This window comes from Pantherophis guttatus, chromosome 5 (genome assembly GCF_059756535.1).
Source record: "Pantherophis guttatus breed Tessera chromosome 5, ASM5975653v1, whole genome shotgun sequence".
In the NCBI taxonomy this organism is placed as follows: domain Eukaryota; kingdom Metazoa; phylum Chordata; class Lepidosauria; order Squamata; family Colubridae; genus Pantherophis; species Pantherophis guttatus.
The window spans coordinates 98,352,182-98,370,117 of record NC_142067.1 but is presented as its reverse complement, the minus strand read 5'-3'; the positions used below and the strand labels follow the sequence as shown (position 1 = coordinate 98,370,117).

Sequence of the window (17,936 nt, the reverse complement as noted above, 5' to 3'; positions counted from 1 at the left end):
GCAGAAGCGTTTTGGTGACGGGGTTGGTGGGCGGAGCCTCCCACCGGTTTTACTACCGGTTCTATAGAACCGGTGCGAACCAGGGGCAACCCACCACTGCTGTTGATGACTCAGTGCTACTTTCTCCAGGTATCCTTCACATGGTAACTTCACATATTAAGGGAATTGCTTTTAGCATGAGCAGGGCTGATCCACCTACTCAGGTACATGCTATAAAGAAGTCACTTTTATCAGCAGCAGCGAAGTTGTATCAGGGGCATCATTTCTCACATGCTTACAAATGATATATGGCAAATCAATAGCACTTTTTCTTGTATTGCTTCCCTCCAAACTCTGGAATGCCATTCCAGGGAAATGTGAAGTTCCTAACTTTTTTTTTTTTTTTTACATTACTGATGCCACAGAAATATGCTTTTAAAATTTTCCTCAGGCTTGTTACTTATTATATTCATATTATTCATAAAATATTACTTACTCCCTAAAGGGAGCAAGTAGATAGTAAGATGAAGTGGGATTGTTAAATTCTAATTCATTTCTTCTGTTTTACTCCTAATTACAGTAAACTATCTTTATTTAGAGAATTTCAGATGAAGTGGAAAAATATTCTGCCTGGAATTGCCCCCAAATAATGGACAAATACATTGCATCTGGAGTAGTGTGAATGACACATGAAAAAACGTAGATTAAATTGTGTTATATTTATGCAAATACTATAAATGCTGTTTTTTTTCATTGAACACTCAAGAATAACCAATTTAGCAGTCAGTCCATTAAAGCAAGAGTTTACTGTAATGTTTGTTTGTTTCTCATTGTGCTTTCAGGTCAATGTAGATTCCTGGCAACTGCCTATACATTTTTTTTTCCCATTCAGTTGTGTCCAGTTCTTGGACACTGCCTGGAGAAGTCCCTGTAGTTTTCGTAGCAAAGTTTGCCACTGCTGCTTTTTAGGGCTGAGAGAAAGTGGCTGGCCCAAGGTCACCCTGCTGGATTTGTGACTAAAGTGGAATTAGAATTCATGGTTCCCCAATTTCTAGCCTGATGCCTTAACCACTACACCAAACGGATTCTCAGTATTTAAATAGTAAATGTAAAACATTTCTAAGCTATTTTAGAAAAACTTTTGTTTTAAAGATTGGGCTAAAAAATAAAAATAAAATAAAGGGTGACCACAAAATGTATGTAAAACAATTGAGTCTCTTTATATTTTTTGGAGAAAAGATAATGGCTACAGTAAAAAAGAAAAGCAAGATTCTAAAGGGATTTTGCAAACAGTTGAAAGGTTTGCTCTTCCCCAATTAACTATGACATTGTGCGTTCTAGCTGCAGATGAAAATGATATTCTTTTTCTGAATCCACTTTGCTATATCTTAATTCAGTCTCAGTTCTCATCCAATATTGTTTATCATTCCTAATTATCAATTTTTCACCAATTTGCAGTGATTCTGACCTTCACAAATGCTTCAGTCTTTGATGTATACCTTCATTATTTCATGCCAGTAAACAGCACTTGCAAAATAAAAAAAAAATGTAATAAATACTGCCGTAGTATCAGCTGTGATTTTTCTGGGACAGTTGATGTCCTTCATTTAAAAGAGAGAGCCATTATGGTGGCTAAATGGAGTAGATATAAATGTGGATGCTTCTTTTGAAATCTGAAGAAGCTCAAAGCATCTGCTATACCAGTCTTAGTAGGTCTATAGCTGAAGAATCTGATTCACTGCTAGTTGATCATCTTTCCTTGTACTTGTTTCTTCTTTTACAGTATCTTAAAAAATGCACAATAACCTGAGTTCTATGATATCAAATAAGTATTTACTGGTTCATACTGGAAGCAATAACTGACACCAAATAACAAGATTAAGATGGATGCCAAAACATATTGCTGTCTGCATTGATGCTCTGAACTCTGTAGTAATTAGAGGCTCTCCTAGAAACTCAGGTTAGGTAAAAAATATTTCAACATGAGGAAGTTTGCCTGAACTACTAACATAGCATATTGTGAGACATAATTACTGAATTTTAAATGGGAATACTGGCCTCTTCCCAGACTCATCACAGTTGTATGCTTCAAACAGGAGTGGGCTTCAAATCCTTTAGCAAAAGGTTCACTGCCCCTTTGCTGGATGGGCGTGGCCATGGTGGGCATGGCCTAGTCAGCCACCTGCACCACAGCGGGGGGCATTTTTCACTCTCCCCAGGCTCCGGAGGCTTTCCTCGAGCCTCCGGGAGGGCAAAAACTGCTTCCCCTGGGGTCCGGAGGCCCTCTGGAGGCTAGAAATAGGCCTGTTCCTATTTCCTATAGGCTTCCAGAACTTCTGGGAGACCCATTTTTCACCCTCCCCAGGCTTCCAAGGTTTTCCTTAAGCCACCGGCAGGGCGAAAACAGCTTCCTGACATCCAGAGGCCCTATCCGGATGTCGGAAACAGGCCCTATCCAGACTTCCGGAACCTCCAGTAGGCCCACTTTTTACTCTCCCAGTCCCTTCACGCAGCCCCTGCACTTACCTGGAATGATGACCGGGCCACGTGGAGACTCCTGGGAGGGGTGGGGTGAGCGTGGCCAGCCAGGGGTGGCATTTGGGGGTTCACTGAACCCCAGCAATCTTTGGCTAGAGAAACACCCAAACCCTGCTGAACCCCCAGGAGCCCACCCCTGGCTTCAAATGCATAAACAGCTACATAGCATTTAAACCACGAACAGAAAACATCTTTGGTAAATAGTTAAACCCAGAGATGAGAGAAAGGTTTTTCAATTTATTCTTTTGAGTAAGCATTGGGAATTGTATAGGTTCTGTAGGCTTCCAGTCATATATTTAATATTATATAAATGTAAGAATTTCTTGTGTGCTCAACTATAATAGTGTATTGATTTTTGAAAATGCAAAAGATAATTGCAGATACATCTATGCTCTTTTCCTTTAAATGTATCTTGTACTATCAATCATTGGCTGTTGTACAGTATATGCATGGATCTGTAAAGAATAGAATCCTTTTATTTCATGTTTTTCACTGTATATCTGTGTTTTCCAAAATGAAGAGAAAATCTAAATTAAAATGGAGGCCTAGGTTTTTCTTGTCTGCTGATTCTGTCTGTGAATTATAAATGGGTTTATATTTACTGCCTTTGTTGGGCAAAAATCGGGGATGAGAAAAAATTAATAGTACTTGTTTTGTTGGTTGTACAGGAAAAGAGCTAGGCACTATTTCTATCATTTCAGATTTCAGTGAAATCTCTCATTTCACTGAAGCTCAGAATTCTTCATATGAGTGTTCTAATGGAAAATGTACATGCACAATAAATGGATGACTGAGGAATTATTTATTTTATTTTATATATGTTATGGTGATTTTATTTTGTTTTTTAATGACAATATACTGATTCAAGACATGACAGGTACTTAAAACTATTAAGGGTGGGAGGGTCTGCTTAAGGGATCATCTTCAGAAAACTTTAAAAAATATAGACTGACCGATAGACATGTAAACATATAGCATAAGAATTAAAGGGAATAAAGAACAAAGACTATATACAACAATAGCATAAGCAAAATTATTCCAAAAGTATTTTACAAAATTGATCAAAAAGACAAGCCAAATCCCATCCTCATCAATTACTCAACTGGGAAGTGATTTAAATAATCAAGTTATAGTTCTCATCTCTTTATATATCCTGTCTGCATGCTTGATATTTACAACAGAAATAAACCTAAAAGAATAAAACAAAGATTTGCTGAGATCATATCCCTGTGACTTGACTCAACATAGAAGGGTCTAACTAGGGGTGAAATCTAAAAATTTTCACTACCGGTTCTGTGGGTGTGGCTTAATTGGTGGGGCGGGGCTAGGTGGTCAGGTGACCACCCCTGGTGGGCAGCGCTTAGTGGTCAGGTGGGTGTGCCAAGTCGACGTCACTTCCTTGGTCTTTTTTGACCTACAAAAAGAAGATATACCAATTATTTCATGCAATAAATTCTTAAATAATAAACGAAGTACACAAAACAATAAGAGGTAAACAAATGCTTACATAAGAGCAATAAAAATGTTGTCTTCAATGTTGTTTCTTGCACCAATGATAATAATGACCTACAAGGAGATATAAGATGATATACAAATGTAACCATTTAATACGTAAATAAGAATAACAAGTACACAAAACAATAAAAAAACAATAAAAAAGATACATAAATACTTACATAAAACTGTTAGTTGTCTTTAGCTTTGAGATGTTTCCACATAGCTATTTCAGTGGCACTCTCCTCACTTCCACTTTTCTTGTACTTGATGCGCGGATCATTGGCTGAGCGATGGTGTTCTCTGAACCATTTTTCCACTGCAGGAATAGGGTCCCATTTTGGAAGAGGTAGTCCGGTAACGCTGATGGTCATGAGGTTGGTTAGATTGGAAACAGCTAGGTGACTTCTGTTCTCTGAACATATCAGGCTCATTTTCGAAAACTCCATTTCCGCTTCTACAGAACTCACTGCAATTCTTCTGACAATATCTTTTGCTTTTTTGGTACTGTCAGGAATTGCATACCTCTTCGAATCTTTTAAGACATTCTCCACAAAATCTCTATAGTCGTTGTTGTCAATGTTGTAGTTGAAAATGTCATTAAATGTGTGCAGTTGTTCTTCAGCTGCTGCCCATGGAACGACTATTTCCTCAAAATCCCAGTACTCTGACACCAAAAACTGTGGAAACTAGTTTGTTTGTGATGTCTTGCAGTTGGTTCCAAGTTTTTAAATGCTCACAGTCCATCAGTCGTTTCTGCAAGTTTTTGATGATACTTTGTAAAAGTCTTTCTCAATGAAGACCAACAAATCGATGGTTTTCTATGAAGTTTATATTCCTGAAGGTTTCTGAGGTAATTAGTTCTTCAACTCTTCTTTCGTATGGGCCCTTTCCCTTTGTTGGCAGTTCAAATGCCTTTATTGATCTTCTCACAGTTTTTCAGCTTTTATTATGTCCGTATTGCATGCTTGCAGTGCAGTTGAAAGAAGTGAAATTTCCTCCAAAATGTCTATCATCAATGCCAAATTGTTTAAGAAATATTTATTTTCCAGACAGGCAGCCATACCTGAGTATTTTGATTCCCATGAAAATATTGACCAATCCTTATGATGTTAATTTCAAGTTCTTCAGATATTTTGTCAAGTTCAATTCGGTTTTTATTGGACTGCTGGAAAATAGAGCATATCATATCAATAAAAATTTTAAAATAATTTACTTGTTTTATTTCCTTTATGGCGTCATCTAAAACAAGTTGGAGGCGATGGTTCAAGCAGTGCCATATGATGATGTTTGGAAACTCGTTTGCTATTCTGGTGCTCACTCCAAATTTTCTCCCAAGCATAACGCTGGCACCATCAGAGCAGAACCCTATCAAATTTTTTTGTGGGTAGTCCCTGGTAAAGCCAACCTTATGTAAATTTTCAAAAACTGAAGAATATATTGTCTCTGCATCTTGTTTCTTCAATTCAACAAGCTCGACAAAAATAGTTGGTGGGTCCTCTGAGTCCTCAACTTTTAAGAAAACTATCAGAACTGGTTTGCATGATACTGTTGAGGCTTCATCAATGATTAGACATATCTTCAGATTCCGTGCAATGATGCTGGAAAACATTTGGGTTTTAATTTCATTTGCAATGCACTCAACTATTTTCACAACTGTTGGCCTTGAATGCAATCCTACTCCCAGATTGACTCCATTTTCAGTTTGTAATTCTATCAATTCCTCTGTGCTTGAAATTGGTCTGCATGCTTTTGCCAGGCTGTAAACAGTTTTGAACATTTTAGAAGTGGCGCCAAATTTCCTTTCAGAAACCTTGTCCATTGCTTTTGTTATGGCTTCCTGCTCAGCTTGTGTCTACAAATGGTGTGTGATTTCGATACGAAATGTTCTCTCATTTTTTTCTGGAGAGACGCCTGGTGCACTTCCTTGTTTTTCCCAGCCAGCTCAATCTTGAAAAGCTTCCACTCTTTGGACACATGAATACCGCTCTCCATTGCAAAGCCATGTTTCACAAAGTATGTACAACCCAGTTTCTTGTTTGAAACTTCCAAGCCATCATACTTCTCTTGGAAGTAGCTGTACTGTTGCATGGTCCAGCAGTCTGGAAGAATGCTTCCGATTTCGGGTGAGGCGGGTGAATCTATACTTGATTTGCTGCTTTCTCCAGTTTCAGGTGGTGGTGCTTGTGGTGCAGGGGATGATTTTTGTTCCACTTCTGCTGGTGGTTGTTCAAGTTTTGGTTTCTTGGTCAAGAAACCCATCAAAGTCTGTTGCCTTTTCATCCTTCCTGTTAAGGGCAGCAGCTACTGCAAAAAGAAAAAAAAGCAGCTTTGTTAGCTGATGACACACAATGTAAAAGCTCACAGAAAGCCTCGAAAAGCCCCAAAAACCAACTTTCACGCTTTACACACACACACAACACAACACAACACAACTGGCTCACCCACAATGTAAAAGCAGCTGTGCTAGACCCAAAATGGTCCCTGCAACAAACAGGGACTTCACACAGCCTCAAAAAGCCCAAAAAACTAACTTTCACACTTTACACATGCACAACACAACACAACACAACTACGTGAGTCTGGGGATTGGGGGGGTGGCATGCAACTGGCAAAGCTTACCTTTTTGAGCAAGCAGCAGTCAGCGAGGCATCCAAGTGAGGCGAGGTGAGGTCCAAGCAGCCAGGCGAACTTCTGGGCAAAGTAGCTGGGCTGTGTAGGAAGTGGAATTTATATAGGCCAGGGGTGAGGTGGGTGGGCCGGAAGGAAGCCCGAGTGGCTGGAAAAGCAACTAGTGGAAGCGGAAGTGCTGAGTGGCGGGAAAAGTGAGCAAGCAAGCGACAAGCGGGAAAGCAGGTGACCGGGCGATTGGGTGCGCATGAGCGGGGGGCAGGGTTTTTGCTACTGGTTCTCCAAACTGCCCACCGCCATCGCTACCAGATCACTCGATCCAGTCTGAACCAGGAGCATATCACCCCTGGGTTTAACTTGTGTGAATCCAATTGAATATGGCACCTTCCACATCAGTGATTATGGAATTGTCTGTTAGAATTTAATAGTAATATCTACCAACGAGGCACCAAGTATTTTAATTCTTTTTTTTCTACATCTTGGTGAAAATAAGCTGAACGGTATAATAAATAACAGCTCATCAATTCTAGTCAATACAATAAAGATAGAGAAGGAAACATTCTATTCTGCTTTCGGACTTTAGATTGATTGATTGATTGATTGAACATTCAGTCAATTATGTGACATCAAATCAGTGTTGACTCATAGCAACCAGATAGATTTTTTTCCCATGAGAATCTGGCCCCAATCTGGTCCTTCAAGTTTTCCAAGAGTGCAATGGAAAGAGTGCAGTGGATGAAGTCCATTGTATCTGACTTCATCCACCTGCTGCTATCATCCTCTTCTATGTTTCTACCAAGTCCATGTATTAAAATCTTATCCAAAGTCAGGCCTTCACATAATGTGTCCAAAGTATGATAATTGAGTCTGGTTGGTTGTGCCTCGAATGAAAATTCTCGCTTCATTTGATCAATAATTCATATGTTTGCTTTCTTGGCAGCAGTCTCATTGAATAAGACATTAAATGGGCCTTGATCAAAGCCCCAATAATGAAAAATGAAACAAAATTATAAAAGAATTGGTTAAGAATTGATCATGGAATAAACAGTGAAAGTTAGAAAGAAAAATGCTGTATGTAAATATGTAGTTGTATGTACGTATATGAGTGAATGATTTATCTGCTCTAATTGAAGGGATTTGCTTCTGCCTAATTAGCCTTAGCTGGAAACATAATTCTGTTACTAAGACACCTTTAGGAAAGGTAGCTGAGGTTCCCCCAGACTAAATGCCTGCTGGTCAGTTAGACTTCAGTTCTCAGAATTCTCAACAGTGGGAATTCTGGGAATTGAAGTTCCAGATGCTATTGTCAAAGGTTCTTTTTTAAACTGAAGCAAAGTTGATTGACCCAGGCTCAAAAGATCCACAAAAACATTGGACTCTGAACAGTTTGATTTTTATATTTCCTTATAAGGGTTGGGATGGTATTTTATTTTGAAAAAAAAAAATAAAGTATATAAGTGAAACATACAAATATATATATATGCATGTTTCAATTGCTAGTATACAATTTTCTCTAGACTATATACTGCTATTGCTATTACTCGCATTGAGCAATGTTTTACTCTTGCAGATACTGATCTGTCTTTCATTCCTCTTTTATCTGGGGTTTCTACTGCTGTTTCTTTATTATGGGCAGCAGCTAAAGCACACGTGCTTTACTATGACTCTTCTTTTTCCTCTGGACGGATCAATCTTTGTGAAGGAAAAACACCTTTAATTTGGCTGCTTTCTCTGTTGCTGGCTTCAGAGCTTCCAAAATGCACATTTCCTCTCCCACCTATCTCACGGTTGCCGCTTTTATAGGCAACCCTGCCATGGTGGTGCTGGGGAGAAGGCTCACACAGAAGGTAGGAAGGCAGCCTAGATGCCTGCAATTTTTATAAGCAGCCTGGTCTTCCAAAGCTCCAGAGAAGATCTAAATTGAAGAGTTAACCTCTTTCCTCTGTAGAGTATGGAAGAAATGCCTTTCTTCAAGAAGTAATATTGAAAATAATGAATCATACAGCCAGATTCTAAGGTAATTATTTCTTTACATTTTAAAAAGTATAAGCTTTTAAGCATTTGTTTCTTTTGGAGTTTGCAAATAACATGGATAAATTGCAGTTTCAGATGTATGTCAGGTGAATCATTTGGGCTAAGTGACAAGATCAGACTGGACCAATTTGAGACCAGATCTCTGAGAATAGTCTTAACATCTCTGATGTAGTGATTAAGACATAATGGTAGAAATTGGAAAACCATAACTTCTAGTCAGTGCTTGGGCATGAAGCCAGGTGGCTGACTTTGGGCCAGTCATTTTCTCTCAGCCCTAGGAAGGAGGCAATGGCAAACCACTTTTGAAAAACCTGTAGGGACTTGTCCAAGCAACCTCCAAGAATTAGACATGAATGGAAGAAAAAAAAGAAGCACTTGAACATAAGAGCAATATGAAAGTATTCTTTTAAAAATGCTTCAAAACTAGTGGAAAGGGAAGGTAATAGTGATTAGATTATTGGACTGTTGTAGCTTGAGCTACTCGTTCAAATCAGGACTCTTCATGACCAAACTGAAAGAATTTATTTTACTGTGGTTATGTTTTCAATAAATTTATTTTATGGGTGATTTATTGTTGAATTTAATTAGTGCCTTCCTATTTTAGTCTTTCTTGTCCTTTGAAGTAAACCAACAATGGTTAATTTAATTCAGTTACCATCAAATTGTTGGATAAATGCAACCAGATTTTTTTGCTTATATTCCAATGCAGTATCTGAGAAAACTAGTTCCACAATATTCTCCCTCTTCCCCAAAAAATAGGAATACTCCTTTCTTTTGAAGAAACCCAAACAAATTATTCAAATCTTAACTCTCTGAAATATGACATGAGTGTTCCCTCTCTTAGAGTTACAGTTTTGTGCAGTTTTCATCAAATTATATTCCAGTGTCCAATATTTTAGAAACACCATCACCAATTTGGTGACATTTGGCAGTTCCTATTATAGGAATGTACTCTGCTTGGAGTAACAACAACAAACCAATCCTTTGTGTTTCTCTCATGCTAGATAATGAATAAATATTGTTCTGGATTCATGCAACATTTGATTGGAAAATCTAGTTCAGTCCAGAGTATATTAAATAGTTCTTGAAGCTTTGAATTGGACCTCTTAACAGAATATTGCATTTCATGCACAGCAACATTTTATTTCCAATTGGAATAGTAAATCTACAGTAAATGTATGGTTCTGCAGTCCTTCTGATTGGCAGGACTTGAGCTGCAATAGTGTCTAGAAAACTGTAGGCTTCCCCCCCCCTCCTCCACCAGCCCACAAACACATATGTACATACAGTGAATAGTATATAGCAAAAATTCACATCACTTACATTGTTAATGGTCTAATTTAAGATAAGAATTATTTCCAAAACTAGAATTTATTCAAATTTACTTAAATAATAAGGGGTTGATTTTGTATTACATGAATACATTTAGAATTGAAGCTTGAACATTGAACAGAATGGGTAGATGGGTGGATGATGTGCCGTGAAGTTGTTTTCATCTGCTAATGACCACCTAGATGTTCTCCATGATTAGAGATGCAAAGAAATAATGAAATGGCAGGGAAGGAAATATTGAACAGGTAAAATGTGATCTACAGAGTAATGTGGCATCCAGTTAAGAGTCTATGGAATATATTTAAGCATCACAAAAATTCAATTAATTTTAGCTTTCTGAACTTCTGTTGACTACACTCCAATTTTTAATCTACAGTAGTGTTTTATCTTTTTTAATGAGCACTTGAACTATTTATTGAGAAAAAGAGCATAAAATCTATGATCTCCCATCCCTTTTCAGCTGCTCCTGAATCTGCACTGGGGTGGGGTTGGAATGGGAATGGAAAACCTGACTCAGCTTGTAAACTACAAGACCAAAATTAAGTGTAGTTTCATTACTTCAAGACTATTGATGCTTACCAAAGGGATTAAGTCTGCTTAACAAACTTGAACTGTCACTTTGTACTATGAATTGATTGTTCAAGTTCTTTTCAGTCAGAATGACTATGTTAAAATTTCACTACTGAACAATATAGTTTTTTCTATCTACTGTAAATAAATTAATATGGTTATTGGTTACACACTGATTATTTCATGGAAGTATAGTTTTTGTTTTTGTAAGGATGCCTGTGAAATATTAGTAAAAGGAAAGAGCGGAGATGGGGAAAAATCTGTTTAAATTTCCAAAGAAACATAAATTCATAATATCCACAAATAACTTTTACAGTATTGGTATGAGCAATGAGGTAGTGCATAATTCAGATTCACTAAAGTAACATGACCACATTAGTAAAAAGCATTAGAAGTTGCCAAGATAATTTTAAAGTAAATTTTAATTCTTTTCAGCCAAGTCATTTTAAAAGTGCAAGCCAGTAAAAATTAAGAAAATATCCAAGTATTAAAGAACACCTTGTTTTGGGGAACTCTTTTTATCTTTGGAATGCTTAATTCAATTTATTTTAATATGAATAAGCAAAATGAAACACCAGCTCTATTTTGGCATAAAGTTGTGTTAGAAATTTGACATTATATAAAATGTTCTAAGCTAAGCTAAGGCTAAAATAAAAAGTTGTAAACTAAAATAATGAATTTATTAAAGAATTTATATCTCACCTTTCTGATAGAGCTTGCAAACTTAATGAAATGAAATTAAAATATATGAAAACTAAAGTAGTCATTGCAGGACAGCAAAAAAAAAAACCCTTCTAAACCTGAAAAACATTTCCTCTCCATAGATATTATAATAAAAAGAATCTTCTCTTTATTTAGAATACCTGATATAAAGCTTATGACAGAGATTTTATTAAATAGGGAAGCTATTTAATATATCAGAATAGTCTCAACAATAGTGCAGGTTATTAATGTTTCTTCTCCAATGGTAAAAACACTCATTTTCCAATCCAGAATGTATTCAGAATATAAAAAGGGAACATAATACAATCTTGTCACACTCCTTTGCCAGATATATTTATTATAAGTCACTTTGTCTGGTTTGTAAATTCAATACTATATAATTTATTAGAGTTTCAACTCCTTTCTTGTTTGTTTAAAAGATTGATGCAATGTTTCCATATCAAGTTATTTTTTTTATGACTCTTAGAATCAACAAATATATTTTAAATAATGGTCAAGATGTTGGAGAAAGGGAATCAACCTTTACATAGTTGGTGGAGAAAGTGAAAAGTGCTTAATTAAGGTGTGAGCACAGCAGGAGCTTATATGGAATCTGGGAAATCACTGCTGAGCCACCCTTCTAGATTTTAAGTGTTTATTATTTGGGTTTAATGTTTGTATTTCTGTGTACACACTCAGTGAGAGAGAAAAGAGCAGAGAATTGGATGTCCAGGGAGGAAATACTTGCAAAGAATAATAACCAGTGACGGGAGAGAGTGTGGCAAGCCAGGCAGACAATCACAGCTATGGCTGCTAGATCAATTGGAAGGGAGCACTTGAAAAGGTTTACTCTGAAGGACTTGAGGTAACCTGGGCAGAAAAACACTTCTTTTGAGTCATAGCAATCTATTTCCCGCACTACAGAAGAAGTGGGCATCCTGTACTGTGATCAGCTAAGTGGAACGTGCAGTTATGTCCTTGGTGTAATATCTATAAAGAGTAATATGATTATTTATCTTTTGGAATTAATGTGATTTATATTCCACCTTGCCTTTAAGGACTAAAAGCAAAACTACACCCTCCATCAGTGGTGGGTTCCTCCCGGTTCGGCCCGGTTCGGCCGAACTGGTAGCGGTGACGATATGATGTTACCAAACCGGTTCTCTTTATTCTTACCTTTTATTTGGCCCCACCCCCAATCTATTGCTGCCTCCCGAGTCCCAGCTGATCGGCTAGAAGAAAAAAACCTGTTTAAACTCTTGCTGCGGGGCTTCAAAGGGCCACCCTACAGCTGATCAGTGTTAAAAGACAGTGTGGTGGTAGACCGGTGCCTCCAAAAACGAATGAGTAGACCGGTGCCTCCAAAAACAAATGAGTAGACCGGTGCCTCCAAAAATGAATGATTAGATCGGTGCCTCCAAAAACAAATGAGTAGACCGGTGCCTCCAAAAACAAATGAGTAGACTGGTGCCTCCAAAAACAAATGAGTAGATCGGTACAGGTCCACAAGCAGTTAAAAGCCTGGTAGACCAGTACCTCTGATAAATCCTAAAGAATTGTCACATGACCATCAAGCCACCCCCACAAAATAAGCCACACCCACAGAACCAGTAGTAAAATATTTTAGAACCCACCCCTGCCCTCCATCCCCCATTTTCTCTCTGTAACAGCAACTTTGGCTTTGATGTAGTGAGAGCTCAAAGCCACCCAGTGAATTCCCATATCTGAAGGTGGATTTGAAACACCAATTCACCTCTAACAGCATCCTCCTTGGTAGGGAAATAAGTTTACTTTTTTCCATTCATCGAAAAACAGAAAGACCAGGTTAGGTTCATTTTAAAAAGTATATAAAACACTGTAAAGTAATACACAATCCTATATTATCTACACATGCTAGTGCCGTCAAGACATTCAGTTTCTGATTCTCGTAGAGTAATCATGTCTTCTCCATCTTCTTTTCTTTGAAATTCAATACGTTTCTAATCAAAATACTTGTTCATTTTTTAAAATCCTCCACTGCAAGATAAGAAAGTAACAAAGTGCCTGACGTGAAGAATTTCAACTGTTTCTAAAATAAAAACAAACTATACTTTGCAAATTAAGGGTTAGAACTGCCCTGATTGCTTCCTTAAGCCCATTTGTAAATGTAATTTGAAGCCAGAGTTATTACTAGTGGAATATTGTTTCAAATGAGAGTCGATCTAGTACAGTGGTTAAACCGCCAGGTAGGCCAAGGTTCTATTGACCATAGAAGCTCACAGGTTGACTTAGGGCCATTCATTCACTCTCAGACCAATGGATTGTTGAAAGGAAAAATTTGAGGAGGGAGCACTACGTATATCAAATAAGCAAAGAAATAAGTAAATTGTAGCTCTGTAACATGTGAAGTACTATTTTTAAAAAAGTGTTTTAGGGCATGTACAACAAAGCTTATTTACCACTACAAATAGCCCCCAAACATCTTTTCCTAGAAATAAGACAATGGTGTAATTTCCATGTCAGGGAAGAACAAATGAAGCTGTTTTGTGTCAAGTTAAAACATTACTGCTACTTTTTCACTGCTCCCTATCAACTTTCAAGGCTATCCAAGTTTTTTGTCAGAAAGTGTGATATAGCTGTGATTGGAGTAATAAACGTTAAACTTCCCTGCATGTATCTTGTGCTATAAACTACAATATAGCACTTTCTGCTGTAACTAGAATTTGAATTTTAAAGCCTTATACTTTAATATAATTTCTTGTTTTTATTGGTTGTGGATGGACAAATAACTTTCTCTTGTGAATTAATCTGAGGCAATATAAATATGCCTTCCTGCCATAAGTAGTCAGGATGTGCATCAAGCTGATGATTAATTCTCTCCGCAGAAGTTATGCTGCTAGGCTCAGACAAAAGAAATCTGTTACAGTCTTATATTCTTGTTATAAATTGAATTGACAAATTAAATAATGGATGCTCTTGTACCCGTATGTTGTATTAAATCTTTTAATTGTGTATGTACTGTATGTTGTATTAAGGAGATTGTGGTTTAGACAAAGGGAAACAAAACAGGAGTTCTTTCTAAAACAGTCATGAGGGACATTTCCAGATTGAGGCATGAATGAAGTTGCCATACTCTGCCCCTAGGAACAAGAAAACATATGGCTGTAAACCAGAGAATGGGCCCTGTGCATTAGTAGTAGAAAGCAAGAATAACTCCTTGAGTGTAATTTTCCATAGTGGTAGCTCTTTAGCACCAATAAAGTGCATTCAAATTGAGATATTTCAGCCCTCTTTGTTCAGGTAGTCTTCAAGTTATGACAGTTCTCTTAATGAAGGTTTAAAGTTACGACAACCCCCCACATACTTATGACTGGTCGTGAAGCTGCATATGTTGCAGTACCATGGTGATTGTTCGCTCTTATGACTGACCGCAGAGATACTGCAACATGATTCCGATTCTCACCCATCCTGCACCACTAGGTCCCCATAGGCACTAGGCTGTTTGCTAGCTCATAGAGTTCCACGTAGTCCTCCCCACCCCATCACCAATAGCTCACTTACCTTTCAAAGATCTCCAGAGCTCAAAATGTTGAAGTAGGAAAGAAAAAGAAAGGACCCTGTGGCAGAAAAGCAACCATCTTTAGCTTAGATGCTGGCCAAGCTGTTTTCCTTTTGTCATCACTAGATGGTAAACTTCCCTCCCTCCCCCCCCCACACCATTAGCATCTCTAGTCTTATACTAGTGGAGTTAATGGTGGGGGAGGGAAGGCCTGTAGCCAACAGCAAACCTCTCCCTCCTATAGAGTAGTGTGTGCGCGTCCGTACATATGCTTCCTCTTTTCACAAAATCACTTTTTTGAAGAGGAAAAGTGTGTGTGTGCGCACGCGCACATGTGAGCGAGCGCACATGTGCCCTTGTGCACGCTTTCCCTCTTAGCAAAAGTGTTGTTGCAAAGAGGGAAAATGTGCATAAGGATGCACACATTGTAGGAAGAAGAGGTTGGCTGCATCCTTCTCCCCCACCATTAACTCCACTATGTAAGACTAGGAGAGCTAATGGTGGACGCCAGGGAAGTCTATCATCTAGTGATGATGAAAGGAAAACAGCTTCACCAGCATCTGAGAAAAAGACTTTTCTGCCACATGGCCCAGCCTCTTCTCCTTTCCTACCCCAACATCTTGAGCTCTGGAGATATTTGAAAGGTAAGTGAGCAATTGATAATAGGGAGTTGGTGCGTAGAAGGCCCAAGACGTTGTGGTGGGAAGTGTAGCATGAGATATCATAGGGTGGGGTGAATGGCCAGAGGCAAGTAGTCTTGTTCCTGCACTAGCCTCCTCATGATCTTCTCCACCCCTGATTGTTCCATGCACACAATCCATGCCCTCTATTAACAAATGTATTAGGGAGAGCAAGGACTGAAGTTCATTCACTTAATATGATTCAATTAACATCCTCTTGGGTTACGATCAGGGGTGCTATTCAGCAGTTTCTGACAGGTTCTGGAGAACTGGTAGCGGAAATTTTGAGTAGTTCAGAGAACTGGCAAATACCACCTCTGGTTGGCCCCAGAGTGGGGTGGGAGTGGAGATTTTGCAATATCCTTCCCCCAGGAGTGGGGAGGGAATGGAGATTTTGCAGTATCCTTCCCCTGCCATGCCCACCAAGCACACCCACCAAGCAACACCATGCCCACCAAGCCACGTCCACATAACTGGTAGTAAAAAAATGTGAATTCCACCACTGGTTACAACTATAATGGGCAGGCTCCATTACGGTCATAACTCAAGGATTACTTGTACTTAATTCTCTTCCAATCTATTAGCTCTATTGCTTAGAACCCTGGTACCTAGTACCTGCTTAAATCTTGTTTTGGAATCTAACCTTGTTAGTTTGCTTCTTTTAAATTAAAAGGCTTTGAGGTTTGACTGTGTGATTGCCTTGGGTTAATGTTATTTCAGATTCCTGGTGTTTGATATTACATAGCAGGACATGGCTAATTGTATCATTTCTTATCCATTTTCAGGATGTAAATTCTACAAGTTGGAATTGGAAGTGAGGATGAATGTGACTTTCCTGTGACTTCGTACCATGGTTATCACTGGCCAGCATTTCTGACTATTTATTTTTCCATTTAGTTTATGAGGTATATTTTGATTTACTTGAGGCAACCAGGAGAAAAGAAAAAATCCACGGAGTATTAGAGTACATGTAGTCCTCCATTTATGACCCAAATTGAGACATTAATTTCCACTGCTAAAGAAGGTGGTTGTTGAGTGAGTCATGCCCAATTTTACAAACTTTTTTGCCACAGTTTTTGCCACAGTGAATCACTGCAGTTGTTAAGTGAATAATGTGGTTGTTAAGCAAATCTGGCTTCTCCTATTAACTTTGCTTATCAGAAGCCAGCTGAGAAGGTCACAAATGGCGACTACAAGAGCCTGGGATGCTGCAGTTATTATTAATACTTGCCTATTGTTGAGCCTCCGTATTTTGATCACATGACTCTGAGGATACCACAATAGTCATAATTGTGAGAACTGATTGTAAGTCACTTTTCTCGGTGCTGTTGTAACTTTGGTGGCTAAACAAATGTTTGTAAATTGAGGACTATCTGTATACCAAGTTAACAAAAGAAATTATCGATCAAGATTGGAAAATAAGTGTTAAAACAAGGATGTGCCATAAGTTTGGTCTGAGGACGTACCCAGTAATTGTGCACCATATTGAAGGCCAAACTTTAGAAGTTGAACGCAAAGCCTAAGGAATGTAACTCTGTAAATATTTTAATAGATTCAAAAGATAGACACAAGACTCAGGGATCTATTTTTTCCTTCAAAATCCAAGAGGGGTTAAATGTTTTTGATCCCAGTCATTCTGGAGGTTAACTTCAAAACAGAGTCTGATAATCACTTTGCTCCAGTTCAGGTGTAACAGGAAGCTAAGGTTAATTGAAGACTTCCTGATTTATTATGGAGCGCTGAAGAAAGAAAGCTTAGTTTTGGCACAAGTCTTATATTAAGAATAAATGTTAACATATCATCTGTTCCATGAACTGCAAGAAGCTAATTTCTACAGTCAAACATCTAGGTCGATGATATGGAAAGAATAGTAACTACAAAGCCCCACCAAATTTTGCAACTCAAATTCAAGATTTTTGTTGTGCTTCATCATTCTGATAGGGGGGAAATCTGTTACACATCTAAGCTAGGATTGTTAGCTTAGTCAAATTACCAGCATTCTTCATTCCAAAGCCTAAAATTAGTAGAATTTTTCATTAATAGGAATTATCATTCATCTAAGCATTATTCTGTACTTCTTGGGATCAGAGTTCAAATAAATTTTTTTGAGCATTTGAAAGAAAATTATAGATTGTCACGTTGCCAGGGAAGAGTGTTAGCTTAGAGCTCTGAGATGCTATTTTAATTACACGGGTTCCTGCATAACTGCCTAAGAGATATTTTAACTGTTTTAACTATTTTCTAACTCAGTAATACATTGAGGAAATATTGCCAGTAAATTCAGAACGAAGATTTGCATAGCTGTGTGTGAAAACGGAGAAGTAATAAACAGGCAAAATAGCTGGTAATAATTTCAAATGAAATTATAATTTCATCTAGATACAGTCCTTTTGTGTTCAGAATTTTTATTCAACATGCTCTTATATTTTGTATGTACC

The 17,936-nt window shown here is 37.9% G+C and overlaps 1 protein-coding gene and 1 pseudogene across 3 annotated transcripts in view; one reads left to right on the top strand and one right to left on the bottom strand.

The window, feature by feature from the left end:
- ST6GAL2 (ST6 beta-galactoside alpha-2,6-sialyltransferase 2) overlaps positions 1–17,936 on the top strand; it is a 69,723-nt gene that overhangs the window by 16,178 nt on the left and 35,609 nt on the right. Inside the window, exon 2 of one of the 3 annotated variants that reach the window (XM_034419523.3) lies at positions 16,284–16,403. The exons of the other annotated variants lie outside the window; for them this stretch is intronic. The gene's annotated coding sequence lies outside the window, so the exon portion shown is untranslated. The remainder of the gene's footprint in view (positions 1–16,283; positions 16,404–17,936) is intronic. 3 annotated transcript variants of the gene reach the window in all.
- LOC148113538 (E3 SUMO-protein ligase KIAA1586 pseudogene) lies at positions 4,522–6,030 on the bottom strand (annotated as a pseudogene).